Source organism: Glycine soja, chromosome 20 (genome assembly GCF_004193775.1).
Source record: "Glycine soja cultivar W05 chromosome 20, ASM419377v2, whole genome shotgun sequence".
Lineage (NCBI taxonomy): Eukaryota > Viridiplantae > Streptophyta > Magnoliopsida > Fabales > Fabaceae > Glycine > Glycine soja.
Window position 1 is genome coordinate 31,670,894 of NC_041021.1, and position 18,630 is coordinate 31,689,523.

The 18,630-nt window shown below is 32.2% G+C and overlaps 1 long non-coding RNA gene and 1 pseudogene across 1 annotated transcript; one reads left to right on the forward strand and one right to left on the reverse strand.

Moving 5' to 3' along the window:
* The window catches only part of LOC114401983, a 30,434-nt pseudogene extending 13,747 nt beyond the window's left edge, over positions 1 to 16,687 (forward strand).
* Positions 12,156 to 12,531, reverse strand: LOC114401366. The gene is made up of 2 exons (XR_003664258.1): positions 12,487 to 12,531; positions 12,156 to 12,405 (listed from the first exon to the last, which is right to left on the reverse strand). It is a non-coding gene; the product is annotated as an uncharacterized LOC114401366 (long non-coding RNA).
* Positions 16,688 to 18,630: the final 1,943 nt, after the last annotated feature.

Genomic DNA, 18,630 nt, shown 5'->3' on the forward strand with positions numbered 1-18,630 from the left:
AGGTTCACAATCAAAGACTCTCTAAGAATTTTGCATGAACATGTTAAGGACTAATTAACATGAAACATTTGACTCAAATCAAATAATAGGCTAAAAGAATTTCATACACTCATGAAAAAATGAGTTAGACAAAGAAACAAGAAAATAAAATTCAGCACAACATAAGAAATCTTATGTGACAAGTTTCATGACTAGACATGACTTCTATGACAAAACTACAATAGGTGAACAAGTCACTCTATATTTTTTAGGTTTTCTTCTACTTTAATATTTTTGTAAGAATTTTATGGTTTAGGTTTCAGCCACAAAAAATAACAAGACAAAACTCAAAGGAACCTAAACTCAACACAATTCATGGTTCAAGAACAAGAACAAGAAATTTGAACCATAGAAAATCAAATCTAGCTTCTATAGCAAGTTTAATCGGTGGAAACTCTAAAGAATCATGTTAACAACATTTAGAACAATACATGTGAGGAGATACATGGAGTAAAATGAAGAAACAACAATGGAAGAGAAGGTAAAGCAAAAAAAATTAATGGAGGTTTAAGAAGCACCTACTTGAAGCTCTTGTGCTCTGATTACCACTTGATGGAAGCTTGCTTGTAGAGCTTCTATGGAGGCTGGATCTTTGAGCTTCAATGAGGTCCTTTAATGGTGATTTTCCACCATGGAGATGCAGTGGAAGACAAAGGAGAAGAGGTGAGAGGAGGTTCCATCCACTAGGGAATAAGCCATGGAAGAAGGAGCTTCACCACCAAGATGAGCCTTGGATAAGAAGCTTGGAGAGGATGCTTCAATGGAGGAAAAGAAAGAGGGAGAGAAAGAGAGAGGGGGGAGCACGAAATTGAAGGAAGAAAAAAGGGAGAGAAGTTGAACTTTGAGTTGTGTCTCACAAGACTCTGATTCATCAAAGTTACAACAAGTGTTACACATGCTTCTATTTATAGACTAGGTAGCTTCCTTGAGAAGCTTTCTTGAGAAAACTTCCTTGAGAAGCTTCTTTGAGAAAACTTCCTTGGGAAGCTAGAGCTTAGCTACACACACCCCTCTCATAACTAAGTTCACCTCCTTGAGAAGCTTCCTTGAGAAGATTCCTAAAGAAGCTAGAGCTTAGCTACACACACCTTTCTAATAGCTAAGCTCACCTCCTTGAGATGAGAAGCTAGAGCTTAGCTACAAACCCCCTATAATAGCTAAGCTCACCCCCATGAAAAAAATACATGAAAATACAAAAAAGTCCCTACTACAAAGACTACTCAAAATGCCTCGAAATACAAGGCTAAAACCCTATACTACTAGAATGACCAAAATACAAGGCTCAAATGAAGGAAAAACTTATTCTAATATTTACAAAGATAAGCGGGCTCATACTTAGCTCATGGGCTCGAAATCTACCCTAAGGCTCATGAGAACCCTAGGGCCTTCCCTTGGATCTCTGGCCCAATCTACTTGGAGTCTTTTATGTAATGCCCTTGCGGGGTAGGATTGCATCACACATTACATCTGGTCTAAACACGCTTGGCATTGTCTTGAGTATGGTTTTCATTGATAGATATGGAAGGAGAAGACTCATGCTCGTTTCCATGGTTAGGATCATTTTTTGCCTCATCGTTTCAACTACTATATTTTTACCTGGCAACTTAAAATGCTCCTTGTATTAGTAACCAGGACACCCTCAATTTTGGTTGAAACTCTTCGTGCCAGGCTTACCCAAATGCCCCTACTTTCTCTTCATGGAACTTGTAGAAACTGTGCCTACAATAGCTACATACATGGATGTTTTAGTTAATTTTTAAAATTTAAAATTGTCTATTGCTTAGGATCTATTCTTTAGGATTTTTTGTTTTGTATATTTGACTCTAGCTCTATTTAAAGAGAAAATGAATAACATCTATGCATCCTTTGAAAATATATCTGCTCTTCTCTGTTTTTTATCTAATCTGCAACAAATTGGTATCAAGAGCCATTGTCTTGAGGGATCTATGAGTTGAGAGAAACCATAATGGAAGCAAACACAACACACATAAAACCACCACCAGTTTTTGATGGTGAGGAGGACGACCTATGGGCTGCAAGGATGAATACTCATCTTGAAGCACTAGATCTTTGGGAACCGATAGAAGAAGACTATGCAGTTTGGCCACTGCCTGAAAATCCTACAGTAGCTCAGTTGAAGAATCACAAACAGAGGAAGACAAGAAAGGCCAAGGCCAAAGCTGTGGAAGCAAAGCTTCATGATGAATCAACAATGATTCAAAGGTGTTTTGATGATAACAATGATGACAACAAAAGATGATGACAAAAGTGATGAACAAAAAGCTCAAGTGAATCAAAGAACATCCATCTCAAGTGAATCAAAGAACATCCATCTCAAGAGAATCAAGAACAAGTCAAGAGTTCAAGAATCAAGAAGAAAGCCTACAAACAAGAATCAAGATTCAAGATTCAAGATCTCAAGAATCAAGATCAAGATTCAAGACTCAAGATTCAAGAATGAAGAAAAGACTCAATCAAGAGAAGCATTAAAAAGTTTTTTCAAAACTTTGAATAGCACATGAGTTTTTGACAAAACCTTTACCACAGAGTTTTTACTCTCTGGTAATCGATTACCATATTGTTGTAATCGATTACCAGTAGCAAAATAAGTTTGAAATTTTTTTTCAAACTGAATTTACAACATTCCAAATATTTTCAAAAGGCTGTAATCGATTACAATGTTTTGGTAATCGATTACCAGTGACCTTGAACGTTGAAATTCAAATTTAAATGTGAAAAGTCACATTGTTTCATTCAAAATCTTTGTGTAATCGATTACCAGTGTTTGTTTCTGAAAAATCTAAAGATGTAACTCTTCAAAAAGGTTTTGACTTTTTCAAATGGGTTTTAAGTTTTTCTAAAAGTTATAACTCTTCTGAATGGTCTTCTTGACCAGACATAAAGAGTCTATAAAAGCAAGGCTTTGTTTTTCATTTTGAATCAATCATTCCAATCTTGAATACTTTTTCAATTCATTCAAACAATCCTTTACAAGCCTTGAATCTCTTTGAACTTCTTCTTCTTTGTACCAAAAGCTTTCTGAAGTTTTCTGGTTTTTCCAAACCTTGAAAACTTGTGCTATTCATCCTTTTCATTCTCTTCTCCCTTTGCCAAAAAGAATTCGCCAAGGACTAATCGCCTGAATTCTTTTTGTGTCTCTCTTCTCTCTTTTCCAAAAGAAGGAAGGACTAACCGCCTGAATTATTTTGTGTCTTCCTTCTCCCTTGTCAAAGAATTCAACACAACACAGTCTGAGAATTCTTTTGATTCTTCCCATTCCCTAATACAAAAGCGTTCAAAGGTTTAACCGCCTGAGAATTCTTTTGTATCCCCATTCACAAAGTATCAAAGGTGTAACAGCCTGAGATCTTTGTCTTAACACATTGGAGGGTACATCCTTTGTGGTACAAGTAGAGGGTACATCTACTTGGGTTTGACTGAGAACAAGAGAGGGTACATCTCTTGTGGATCAGTTCTAGTGGAGGGTACATCCACTAGGTTCAAAGAGAACAAGGGAGGGTACATCCCTTGTGGATCTTTGCTTGTAAAAGGATTTTTACAAGGTTGAAAGAAATCTCAAGGACCACATGTCGCTTGGGGACTGGAGGTAGGCACGGGTTTGTGCTGAACCAGTATAAAAATTCTTGTGTGTTTGTTTTCTTCTTCCCTACTCTTTTACTTTCCGCTGTGCATTTAATTTCCGATTTTACTTTCTGTTAAGTTTCTCTTCTACTCCATATTCTCTTAACAACATAAGTAAAAGCCTTAAAAGAGTAATTTTTTAATTAATAAAGGTTTAGGAATAATTAATTCAACCCCCCCTTCTTAATTATTCTGAGGCCACTCGATCCAACAAGTGGTATCAGAGCAGGTTTCTTGTACAATGGCCTCTTTAGATTCTTTGTCTTTTAAGAGCTTTTTCAGGAACAGGTTACTCAAAGATGATGATGGAGACCAAGTCAACATGTGTCTCATGACAAAATCTGATGAGAATAATAAAAAAGATTCTGTAAGGAAGAAATGGTACATAGACAGTGGATGTTCCAAACACATGACCAGTGATGTATCGAAATTCACAACTATTTCCCCCAAGAAAAGTGGACATGTTACATACGGTGACAACAACAAGGGCAAAATTATTGGAGTCGGTAAAATAGGTACGAGTTCTTCTACTCCTATTGAAAATGTGTTGCTAGTAGAAGGTTTGAAACATAGTTTATTAAGTGTTAGTCAATTATGTGATAAAGGATATAAAGTATCTTTTGATTCTGAAAAATGTGTTATTAAGCATGAGCATGACAAAAATATTGAACATATAGGTTTTAGAGAAAATAATGTCTACATGATTGATCTAAAACAAAAATCTATAAATGATAGATGTTTTTTAAGTAAAGACTGTGATCCATGGTTATGGCATAAGAGAATTGCTCATATTAACATGGATCATCTAAATAGGTTAATTTCAAAAGATCTAGTTATTGGATTGCCTAGATTAAAATTTGAAAAAGATAAGTTATGTGATGCATGCCAAAAATGGAAACAAACAAAAGTATCCTTTAAATCTAAAAATATTGTTTCTACAACTCAACCATTGCAATTATTACACATGGATTTGTTTGGACCATCTAGAGTCATGAGTTTTGGTGGAAGTTACTATGCATTAGTAATTGTTGACGATTATTCTAGATATACTTGGACTTTATTTCTTACTCATAAGAATGATGCATTTCATGCATTTAGAAGACTTGCCAAAGTTATTCAAAACAAAAAGAATCTCAAAATCATCTCCATCAGAAGTGATCATGGAGGTGAATTTGAAAACAATGATTTTGAAATGTTTTGTGATGAGTATGGTATAGAACACAATTTTTCTGCACCCAGGACACCTCAACAAAATGGAGTAGTAGAAAGGAAAAATAGAGCCCTAGAAGAAATTGCTAGAACTCTTTTAAATGACACACCTCTTCCAAAATACTTTTGGGCAGAAGCGGTTAACACCGCATGTTATATTATGAACAAAGCCTTAATCACACCTATTCTTAAGAAAACTCCATATGAACTTTTTAACAATAGAAAACCAAATATTGCACATTTACATGTTTTTGGATGTAAATGAATTGTTCTAAACAATGGTAAAGAAAGTCTAGGAAAGTTTGATGCCAAGGCAGATGAGGGTATATTCCTTGGTTATTCCTTACATAGTAAAGCATTTAGAATATACAACAAAAGAACTATGACAATTGAGGAATCAATACATGTTACTTTTGATGAAACTAACATTACTTCCTCGAGAAAGGAGTTTGTTGATGATATTATAGATACTTTGGAAGATACTCAAAATGAAGAAAGAAATCTGAAAAGAAAGAGAGATGATGAAGACAAAGATGATCAAGATGACACAGCACAAGAAAATGATAATCTTCCTAAAGAATGGAAAACTTCGAGAACCTAAAAACAAGACATTCTCTTAAAGATTTATGCAATAATATGGCATTTGTTTCAGTAATAGAACCTAAAAACTTTAAAGAAGCTATTATAGATGATCATTGGATAGTAGCTATGCAAGAAGAATTAAATCAATTTGAAAGAAATGATGTATGGGAATTAGTAGAAAAACCTTCAGATTATCCAATCATAGGAACTAAATGGGTATTTAGAAATAAATTGGATGAAAATGGTATAGTAATTAGGAATAAAGCTAGACTTGTAGCAAAAGGATATAACCAAGAATAAGGTATAGACTACGAAGAAACTTTTGCACCTGTAGCTAGATTAGAAGCAATTAGGATGTTATTAGCATATGCATCTATTATGAATTTTAAACTATATCAAATGGATGCCAAAAGTGCTTTCTTAAATGGTCTGATTCAGGAGGAGGTATATGTGGAAAAACCTCCTGGGTTTGAAGATTCACAAAAACTAGACCATGTCTATAGATTAAAGAAGGCACTTTATGGCCTAAAACAAGCACCTAGGGCTTGGTATGAAAGATTAAGTAAATTCCTATTAGAAAAGAATTTTACTAGAGGGAAAGTAGATACTTCCTTATTCATAAAAAAGAAGGATAATGATATCTTGTTAGTACAAATTTATGTTGATGATATAATCTTTGGATCTACTAATGAATCTTTGTGCAAGGAGTTTTCTATTGATATGCAAAGTGAGTTTGAGATGTCTATGATGGGTGAGTTAAATTACTTTCTTGGATTACAAATCAAACAAACAAATGATGGGATCTTCGTCAATCAAGCAAAGTATTGCAAAGAACTCATTAAGAGATTTGGAATGGAAAACTCAAAACACTTGGCTACTCCTATGAATACAAGTTGTTATCTTGATAAAGATGAACCGCCTGAATTCTTTTGTATCCCCATTCATAAAGTATCAAAGGTGTAACAGCCTGAGATCTTTGTCTTAACACATTGGAGGGTACATCCTTTGTGGTACAAGTAGAGGGTATATCTACTTGGGTTTGACTGAGAACAAGAGAGGGTACATCTCTTGTGGATCAGTTCTAGTGGAGAGTACATCCACTAGGTTCAAAGAGAACAAGGGAGGGTACATCCCTTGTGGATCTTTGCTTGTAAAAGGATTTTTACAAGGTTGAAAGAAATCTCAAGGACCGTAGGTCGCTTGGGGACTGGAAGTAGGCACGGGTTTATGCTGAACCAGTATAAAAATTCTTGTGTATTTGTTTTCTTCTTCCCTACTCTTTTACTTTTTGCTGTGCATTTAATTTTCGCTTTTACTTTTTGTTAAGTTTCTCTTCTACTTCATATTCTCTTAACAACATAAGTAAAAGCCTTAAAAGAGTAATTTTTTAATTAGTAAAGGTTTAGGAATAATTAATTCAACCCCCCCCCCCTTCTTAATTATTCTGAGGCTACTCGATCCAACAAAAGCTTGTATTTTCTCTTTAGTTTCAAAAATTATATTTATGAGAATTATGAATTTGAATTTTGTGAAGGACATTTGGGACTACCTCAAATCAAAGTATCAAGGTAGTGAGCGAACCAAAGGTGTGAAGGCACTTAACTTGGCTAGAGAATTTGAGATGCAGAGCATGAAGGAGACAAAAACTATCAAAAGTTATGCTGACAAACTGTTGAGCATTGCAAATATGGTACGTCTCCTCAATAAGGATTTTCCTGATGAAAGGATAGTGCAAAAAATACTTGTTATCATACCTGAAAAATATGAATCTAAAATATCATCATTGGAGGAGTCAAAAGACTTGTCAAATATCAACCTTGGAGAATTGGTAAATGCTTTACAAGCATAGGAACAAAGGAGAATGATGAGACATGAGGAGGCAGTACAAGGTGCTTTTCATATAAAAGCACAAAACTCAGGAGGAGAAAAAGATAAGAAGAACAACAAATGGAAGAACAAGAAATCAGCTGAAAGCTCCAACAAGCAACAAAATGATACTTTTCTGCCTTGTTCACACTGCCAAAAAACAAACCTCTCTAAAAAAAATATTGGTGGAGGCCTGACATCAAGTGCAAAAAATGTGGTAAGATGGGACATGTAGAGCGGATTTACAAGTCACCGGAAGAGGCAAAGGTGTCCATGGAGCAACAAGAAGAAGAACAACTCTTTGTTGCAACATGTTTTGCTACAAGCAATAGTTCCAGTTACTCATGGTTAATAGACAGCGGCTATACAAATCATATGACGAACGATCAAATACTTTTTAAAGAGCTTGACAAAACCATTGTTTCCAAAGTAAAAATTGGAAATGGTGATTTCATCTCAGTTAAAGGAAAAGGAACTGTTACCATAGAAAGTTTAACAGGTTTGAAACATATCTCTGATGTCTTATATGTGCCTAATATTGACTAGAATTTTCTTAGTGTGGCACAGCTAGTTGAAAAGGGCTTCAAAGTTATATTTGAAGGAAAATGGTGCTTGATTAAGGATGTAGAAGGCATAAATGTGTTTAAGGTGAAAATGAGGGCCAAAAGCTATGCTCTAAATCTAATGGAGGAGGAGCAAATAGCTTTTTCAAGCACCTGCAACAACATTGAATTATGGCACAAAAGGCTCGAACATTTCCACCTTGCAAGACTTCTATACATGCAAAAACATGCCTTGGTGAAAGGTGTGTCGTTGCTTGAAGACAAACTATCTGATTGTGTAGCTTGTCAATATGGCAAGAAAATTAGATTACCATTTTCCTAAACAACGTGGAGAGCAACACAAAAATTGCAGTTAGTACATACAGGTGTCAGAGGACCTCAGAGAACAACATCTTTGAATGGTAATAGATAGTATATTACATTTATTGATGATTATTCTAGATTTTGTGGGATTTATTTCTTTAAATCCAAGACTGAGGTAGCTAACATATTCAAGAAACATAAAGCATTGGTGGAGAATCAAAGTGGTTGCAGGTTACGCACAATAAGATCAGATAATAGGAAGGAATATGCAAATGAAACCTTTCACAAATTTTTTGAAGAAGCTGGCATAGAGCACCAACTCACTGTACCGTACACCCCACAACAGAATGGTGTAAGTGAGAGAAAAAATAGAAGTATCATGGAGATGGCAAGGTGTATGTTTTATGAAAAGGAGTTGCCAAAGAAGCTGTGGGCAAAGGCTACAAGCACTGCAATATTTTTGCTTAATAGGTTACCATCCAGAGTGCCATTTGAAGGTTGGTTTGGTTACAAACCAGATTTGCAGAATTTGAAAATTTTTTGTTGTCTTTGTTTTTCTTTTGTACCACAGGTTAAAAGAGACAAGTTGGACAAGAAGGCAGAACCAGGAGTTTTTATCGGATACAACAATACTTCCAAAGCTTACAGAATTTTTCAACCACAAAATGGAAAAATTCTTGTAAGTAGAGATGTCAAGTTCATGCAAGAAAAACAATGGAGTTGGGAGGAGTCAATAAAGAAGCAACTACCAGAAATTCCATAATTCATTGATGATAATATAGACGACTTTCCAGTTAGAGGTACAGGACTCTTATCTGAAATATATGAAAATAGTAATGTAGCTATCTTGGAACCTGCTGATTTTAAAGAAGCTGAGATGGATGATAAGTGGATAGAAGCAATGAAGGAAGAGCTAAAGATGATAAAAAAGAATGACACTTGGGAGCTAGTGGATAGACCTCAATACAATCAACCTATAAGAGTCAAATGGGTTTAAAGAACTAAGCTAAATGCAAATGGTTCTATAAATAAATACAAGGCTAGGTTGGTCGTGAAGGGCTATGCTCAGGTGTTAGGAGTGGATTTTTCAAAAACATTTGCTCCGTTTGCACGCCTCGATACAATTAGAATGCTGTTTGCTTTGACTACACAAAAGAGATGGAAAGTTTACCATTTAGATGTAAAGCCTGCCTTCCTAAATGGTTATTTGCAGGAGGAAATATTTGTGGAGCAACCAGAGGGATTTCAAGTTAAAGGATAGGAGGAGAAGGTCTACAAACTAAAAAAGGCCTTGTATGGTCTTAAATAGGCCCCTAGGGCCCGATACAGTAGAATTGATGATTATCTTCAAAACCTTGGGTTTATTAAAAGTCCAAGTGAAGCTACATTGTATATGAAACTGAAAGGTACTAATTTAATCATAGTTTTTGTTTATGTTGATGACCTACTTGTAACAGGGAATGAAGAAAAGTTAATAATGAAGTTTAAAGCTGAAATGTTGCGAGTGTTTGAAATGGAAGACCTTGGCCTGATGTCTTTCTTTTTGGGTATGGAGGTAAAGCAAGATCATGGTGGAGTCTTCATATGCCAAAAAAAATATGCAAGGGAAATACTCAAAATTTCGCATGGAGGATTGCAAAAGCACTGCTACTCCAATGAACCAAAGGGAAAAATTCAGTCAAGATGACGGGGCTGATAAGGTAGAGGAGCATCAGTTCAGAAGCCTAATTGGTTGTTTAATGTATCTTACTACAACCAGGTCCGACATCATGTTTGCAGTAAGTATGCTCTCAAGATTTATGCATTGTGCTAGTGAAGTGCACCTTCAAGCTATCAAACGGATTGTAAGATATGTCAAGGGGACTGTAGACCATGGTGTCAAGTACACTTAGAATTTTCAGTTTCATGGTTATTCTGATAGTGATTGGGGTGGTTCAATTAATGATATGAAAAAGTATAACAGGTTATTGTTTCAACTTTGGTTCGGGTATGTTTTCTTGGAGTTCAAAAAAGCAAGACATAGTGGCTCAAAGCACAGCTGAGGCAGAATATGTGGCAGCCACTGCAGCTGTGAATCAAGCTATTTGGCTAAGGTGTATACTTACTGATTAACATATGGAACAAAAGGAGCCTACATAGATTCTTGTTGATAATCAAGCAGCTATTTCCATTTCAAATAATCCTATTTTGCATGGTAGGACTAAGCATTTCAAGATCAAGTTGGTTTTTTTAAGGGAAACACAGAGAGAAGGTGAAGTCAAACTAATTTACTGCAGAACTGAAGATCAAAGTGCAGATGCCTTAACAAAAGCTCTTCCAAAAGCTAGATTTGAAGCTTTAAGAAATAAACTAGGTGTTTGCAACCATTAAGGCAAGGAGGAGATCTATTGAAACTATGCCTACAATAATTGCATATGTGGATGTTGTAGCTAATTTTTAAAATTTAAAATTGTCTGTTGCTTAGGATGTATTCTTTAGGAGTTATGATTCTGTTTTTTTATCATAATAGAAATTGTTTTAGTCATGGCTAAAAATAAGGGATATTATGTTTTGTATATTTGACTCTAGCTCTATTTTAAAAGAAAATGAATAACAACTATGCATCCTTCAAAAATATATCTACTCTTCTCTATTTTTTTTTATCTAATCTTCAACAGAACTGCATGCAATGCTTGTAGGCAGATTGTGCCTTCTGTGTCAACACTGATAATCAAGTATATAAGTTTAGTTCTTCCAACCTCTCTTATCAAATTCTTAACCCACTCTCATCATCACTAATTAACTTAGCTTACATAAATATGTCCACATGCATGTACTAGAAATTATTATATGGTTCCCAAGTACCTTCATATGACTAATTTCCATATAATATATAATTAAATTATTTTAAAAAAAAATAGAGAATTGAGAAACTCACTATATATTATATATAGATCAGTCACAACCATAGACACGTAATGATTTGAAACTCACTAAGAATTTGTATAGATTAAGCTAAACATTGTGCAAGGAATTGATTAAACAAAACTATGTGTTTTGTTATCCAATTTCTTCTGGCAGCATGCTTGGCTGCAGAAAAGAGTGTACACTATTAGAAAATATGCTTTCTACATCGGTTATTTATGACTTTCAACATCGGTTTTTCAACCGATGTTGAAAGTACCGACGTTAATAGTATTATCGTTAACATCGATTTTTGAAAAACCGATGTTAACGTAAAATTACCAACATCGGTTATATAAATAACCGATGTTGCTAATATGAATTACACCCAGAAAATGTATATTAATGTTGAAAGTTAACATCGGTTTTTACAAAAAACCGATGTTAACGAATGTGTTACTGTTGACAGTTAACATCGGTTTTTTAAAAAAACCGATGTTAACCCACGTTAAAAAACCGATGTTAACGAATTTGCTATTATTGACAGTTAACATCGGTTTTTTATAAAAACCGATGTTAACGAATGTGTTACTATTGACAGTTAACATCGGTTTTTATGAAAATCGATGTTAACGTGGGTTAACATCGGTTTTTTCAAAAAACCGATGTTAACGGATGTGTTACTATTGATAGTTAACATCGGTTTTTTCAAAAAACTGATGTTAACCCACGTTAACATCGGTTTTTATAAAAAACTGATGTTAATGAATGTGTTACTATTGAATTTTAACATCGGTTTTTTACAGAAAACCGATGTTAACAAATGTGTTATTATTGACAGTTAACATCGGTTTTTTCAAAAAAAACCGATGTTAACGAATGTGTTGCTAATGATAGTTAACATCGGTTTTTTTATAAAAAAAACCGATGTTATCCCACGTTAACATCGGTTTTTATAAAAAACCGATGTTGTTTTCAGGAATTTTTTTTATATAATGTCTTTGTTTTTACAAAAAAACCAAAATTTAACCTGTAAATTTAAAATCAGACCGCACAGCACACAATATATATCATTTGCATTCAGTTTTCAAATAGATTTTAGCAAAAAACTAGCTATCAACAAAGGTTGTTCAATGTTAAGATGAAACAACAATTGTAAAAAATGTAATGCAAAGTACGTAAACTAATTAATTAACCTAAAGTTACATAGTTGCCTAACATCCTATGTTTGATTTCTAACTTTTAGATAATACTGTGTCCACTGTATGCGAAGTGCCTTGAATCTCTCTGCTTCCAATGGTCTAACTTCATTAAAATACTGCATGATCAAATAAAAAAATAAATTAATAATGTAATAAAAATTATAAAAAAACCAAATTTGTTTGTAATAAACAATTACCGTCTCCCAATTATTCCTGAAAGATCCTAAGATTATCGTGGACATCCAGTGCATCACGTAGTAGCCACATTCAGTGATTCCTTTTTGTCTATTACACTAAATACATAATGAAATTTGGATATTAATTAAACGTTAACTACAATTAGTGTACACACACATAAAATATATATAAGTAGAACTTTTATTTAAATCACGTACCTTAACAACAATCCACCTAGCAGCAGCCTTGGATTTCGGTTGTGGAGTATCATCAAGTCCTTTCAAAGCACTAGTGTTGAATATAAGGAACATTAAAATATTGATGTTGTTGAGTTATGCCAATGAAAATGTATTGAAAACAATACGGACCTGTTAATTATTCCCTTAAGGTAATTGTCTGGCCTGTTATACAAAGAACAAAACCAGACAACTAGGTTTTCCTTAGGTAGAATGACGACCATTTGCCAGTGTCCACTGCAGTAGAGACGAATATGGGTTATTGTAGTAGTATAGATTATTTAAATTCAATTATTGTGTTTGACTTACCTATTCAGATAGGCTCCAAGGAAAACATCTCGTTTTGAACTCTGTATCCAACTCTTGATGTAACTTTCGGATTCAAATTGTGATTGCCCAGATCTCTGAATGGACTGTGGCTCGAGGAATCCATACACATCAGAATTCCCCGCTCGCACACTTGTCTCAGTCAGATGGCTGTGTTGTTAAGTCAAAGTTAATTATGTATGAATTTAAAACAATTACTTTGGTAATTAATAGTAATCTAAAATGACTTACAGAATCCACAACTGTATAACAGATATGCTGAGACATTGACCACCATGTGCAATTTCAGAGAGATCTTCGTGCTTTATATACAACGGGAAGTTTTGATTAAACACCCCGAATATGGTAGCATCCCACATAACTTGGAGCGGCTTCAAAAACAGTTGTGGGATGGTCAATGTCATCAGGTACAGGGGATCATCGACCTCTTCATCCGGGCTTTCTGGAGGTTTTGCTGGAGACACAGCTGCCTATTGATAAAACATAGTTAATTAGCAAGTTTTGATTACACTGAACAAATTAATTGAAAAAAATAAACATATAATCAGAGTAAAATATCTGTTCTGATAAACGCTTCACAAGATGTGTTGGCCAAGCAAGGAAAGTGTTAAGTGCCTGCCCCACTAAGGTAACCTCGTCAGTGGGTACAGGAACGAGAGCCTCTGTATCTTTAACCTCCTCAACACCAACCTTGACTTGGCCATGCAACAAAGGGATGTTGTGAACTGTTGTGGATCCCTCGTAAAGTCTTCCTAGGGCAACCAAGCGGGAAGGATTTTCTTCAATATATAGGCCGCATTTGTCTGAGTCACCCGTCCCTGGATCGTTCCCTGAGGGAGCAACACAACTCTCCTTTGTGCTGACACGAGTGCCTGTCCCACACGGCTGTCCCACACGGCTGCTTCTTGGTGGCCCTAAAATATAAATGAGGTGTCCAATCAAGTCCTCTCCTTTCAAGAAAAAACAATTAATTTATTTGAAGATTTGATCACATTGTTTCAAAGGAAAACATTCAATATGTTATTTTGCTTTGAATATGTCTGAGAGCCTTCAAATACAGTGATATTTATTTTTAGTTATCATATATTTCTTCTGAGTTTTATATACCTGTTTTTTTTCTTAACGTGACTTGCCGTTAGAAATAAAAAATGTTTTATATTTTTTGTAAATATATATGGTGCCTTTTTGTTTTTAGACTTCATATAATATATAAAATGTTATAAATATCCGGCCCTTATAGTTAACGTTGTATCTGGATATAACGTAAAAAAAAATAGAGAAATTTTCTTTTGCATAATTTTTTTGCATTCCTTATTAACGACTAAGTAAGACATACAAAGATAATTAAGAAAATATAAATTAAAATGATGTCATGACAAGGAAAAATAAAAAGAAATTCCCAAAAATTAAATAACACCTAATTAACATGTCTAAAACGTAAAATAGAAGAAAACAGAGGGAAAAAAAAGAAGAAATAAAACCAATCACTGTTACTTTATCTTTTAATCAAATGATTTAGATTTAAATCTTAATTTTAAATATAAAATAAATTATGTAGGAAAATATTTTATTTTTATTAATGTCTTCTGATAAAAATTAGTCACAACAATATCTTAATAAATAAATAAAAAAGACAAATAGGACATAGTAAGTAAAATACGAATCAAATACACGTATTTGAAAATATAGAAAAAGAAAAAAGAAAGAGAAAGCAATATTTGTAGGCTTCCTCAATAAGTGCCTTCCACACCACGGATCTTACAGCGTGTATGTATGTGTGAGCTGTGCTTAGACGCTCCTCTATTTAAGCAATATTTCTCGACACTGTCTTCCTCGACGCATCACATAAGTCATAAGGCAATGCGTTGTCAAGTGTATTCGAAATAAGTCTTGACATACTATTTTAGTTAATTTTTAAATTTTTCTTTCATCAGCTAAAAAAATATTTTAAAACATTTACTTTTAACTTTTTTTAATTTAATTACTCTTTTAAAAATTCATCACTATTTAAATATAATTCTTTTTCTTTGTTTCTTCTTTCCTAAATGATTTTTTTATTAAATTTATTAACAAAAAATTCACATAATTAACAAATTTGGTTAAAAATAATAAAAAAATGACAAATGTAATAAAAATAAATTACATGTGAATTATAATTAACTCTAAATTTAAAGACTTAAAACATAATTTTCGTGTCTCATGAAAATATTTTTATTTTTGTTCTGAAAATTTTGTTTAGAAATAATGAAAATATCATTTTTTTTAAAATCCTACAAATATATGAGATAACTATAATTATTTAAATTAAACCACTGTAACATATATTTTCAATAAATCAAATTAATATATACAAATATTTTAATTTATTTTTAATTTAAAGATAATACGATAACATAAATATAGTAGGATTTCATAGAATTTTTAAACAATATTCTCCATTTACCTTTTTATGAAGATTTTTTTGAATTCATATTAAAAATTTAGTTTAATTTTTAAATGTTTACCTTTTGAATTTATTATTTTTTATTAATTATTATTTTTTAATTAAAATATAATTAATAACGCAATATATGTTTTTTTTAAAATATATAAATAATTAAAAAAAAGTTTATATTAACATCGGTTTTTTCAAAAACCGATGTTAACATCATTAGTTAACATCGGTTTTTCAAAAACCGATGTTAACGTATGATATGTTAACATCGGTTTTTCAAAAAACCGATGTTAATGCATACACGTTAATATCGGTTTTTTGGAAAACCAATGTTAACATATCACGCGTTAACATCGGTTTTTGAAAAACCGATGTTAACTAATGATGTTAACATCGGTTTTCAAAAAAACGATGTTAACGTGTATACATTAACATCGGTGTTTTGGAAAACCGATGTTAACGTATTACATGTTAACATCGGTTTTTGAAAAACCGATGTTAACAAATGATGTTAACATCGGTTTTTGAAAAACCGATGTTAACGCGTGATATGTTAACATCGGTTTTCCAAAAAACCGATGTTAACGTGTATGCATTAACATCGGTTTTTTGAAAAATCGATGTTAACATATCATACGTTAACATCGGTTTTTCAAAAACCGATGTTAAGAATAATACTTTATTTACAAATATGCCACCACGTTTAACTTAACATCGGTTTTGTCCAAAACCGATGTTAATAAACCGATGTTAAAACTGCTTTTTGTAGTAGTGGTAAGAGGTGTGTGCGGTGCAGGTAAATGAGTATGGCTTTCTCAGGGTTGCCCATGAAAAATTGGAATCCTAGTTGTTGTATTGTTGGGATTGTATATCATACCCTATGCTCCTGGAATGGGAACATTGCCTTGGGTTCTAAACTTAGAGATATACCCATTGAGATATAGAGGTCTTGGTGGAGGTATAGTTGCAGTTTCCAACTAGTGTGCTAATCTCATAATGAGCGAGTCTTTCTTAAGCATGACAAAGTCTTTAGGCACAGCTGACACATTTCTCCTCTTTGTTGGCTTCTCCTTGGTTGCAATCATAGCAATCTATTTATTAGTGCCAGAAACCAAAGCCCTTCAGTTCGAGGAGGTTGAGAAGTTGCTTCAAGATGGCTTCATACCTTTTCCATCTGACAAGAAGAAGAACGAAATCAAGAAAAAGGAGGATGACACCAAGTAATTAAGACGACCAAGAATAGCATTAATGATATACGCATTTTTCTTCTTGTTCAACAAAAACATCATCTCTTCTTCTCTGCTGCAAATAATAAATGAAACTACATTATATTTATTTGAATTTATTTTGTTCTGGTATATTATATTCATTTTATCAAGATAATAATAATAATAATAATAATAATAATAATAATAATAATAATAATAATAATAATAATAATAATAATAATAATAATAATAATAATAATAATAATTTGGAAATGTAAAGCATTCCAATAGATAGTCGTGTGATTTTTTTATTAAGTGAATTTTACCTACACTTAAAGTCTATAAGTACTTGTTAATGATTTGTATCTATAGTTTTTCAATGGTAGGTATAAGTTAATGACTTTTACCTAGAGTTGGAGATTGTAGGAACAACTTAATATTTTTACCTATAGTTTGAGGTTGTAGATATAAGTTAATGATTTTTACCTACACACATTGTGAATTGTAGGAATTACATATAATGACAATCAAATATAATTGTAAGTAAAAGTAAATCCGTATGTAAAACTTCTACTGACATATTATAATTTGTCACTATACGTCCTCTCAAAGTTGACGGTCAAAATGTCCGTAGAACAAAGTCTTTAATGTATTTACCAACGCATTTTTAACATCTAATAATGATTTTTGTACGTAGACATATGTCATTTATCTTGTAGTACCCCCTTAATGCATAACAATATCTTTTAAATATATAACTAAATAATTTTTCCTGATATAACATTCGTTATTGTATTTACTAAATAAAATATGTAACCAAATTTAATAATATTACTAATATAATATATTATTTATTAAATATAATATCAGTAATATTTAGTAAATTTGGTCATGTATTGTTTTAAAGGAAAATGAATATGTGTTATATATAGTAAAGGATTTACAAAGATCCTTGTAATCTGGTCATGGATTTAATAAATCTAGCATGTGTATTAAAGTTATATTTGACAAGTTATTTTAGTTATTTTTTTATATTTTTTTATTAATTAAAAAACTTATTTGATGGCCGACCAACTTACAAATATTTTGTCTAAGTTTGGATTATCATCTGGTACCGATTCTAGAAATTTTTTTCTTTCTATCCTTGCTTTATTTACTCTGCTGTAATGGCTGATATAGCCAATGTCAGTCTCCCCAATGATTATTAATAAAGTCTTTCTCTTGTGTAGTAAACAAGCTTTATTTTAGTTGTTTCTAATTTTTTTAAAATGCTATTTGAGCTAGATTTTTTTATTTAAAATGTTAATTTCTAATCTTTTATATTTTATTCTTTTTTACTTTAAAATATTTTTAAAATTTTTAAATAAAACATAGATTAATCCACATTTTTTATATTACACTATTTTATTTTATTCACTGTAACATTTATATTATTTAATTTATTATTTCAACATTCTACTTTTCAAAATTGACAATGATAAATGTTTAATTTATTTATTTATATTTTCTATTGTTTTTTGAATAATGTTATATTATATGATTTATTTTAACTATTATGTTAACCAACATAATAAAAATATAATGTTTATCTAAGTATATTTTTTACTTTATTTTAAACATGATTAAAAACACTTTAAAATATAACATATAAGATTAATAGTAGAATATATAATATGAAAAAAATGTAATAGTTGTAACTAAAAATGTAAGAAAATTAATTTATCTATAAACAAAACTACAAGAGTTTAAAATTAATTAAAAAATAAAATTATGATATGTCAAAATATATTTCTATCCATGAAGTAAAATTGAAATTTATATAAAATTATCACCTAAATATGTCTATTTATGTCATTTTATATTTTTAGCTACTTCAAAAGATAATTTTACTAACCATTTATGATTTGATAAACTAATTTTTCACTTTTCAACTAGTTTTTTAACTTGTTTTCCCAAACA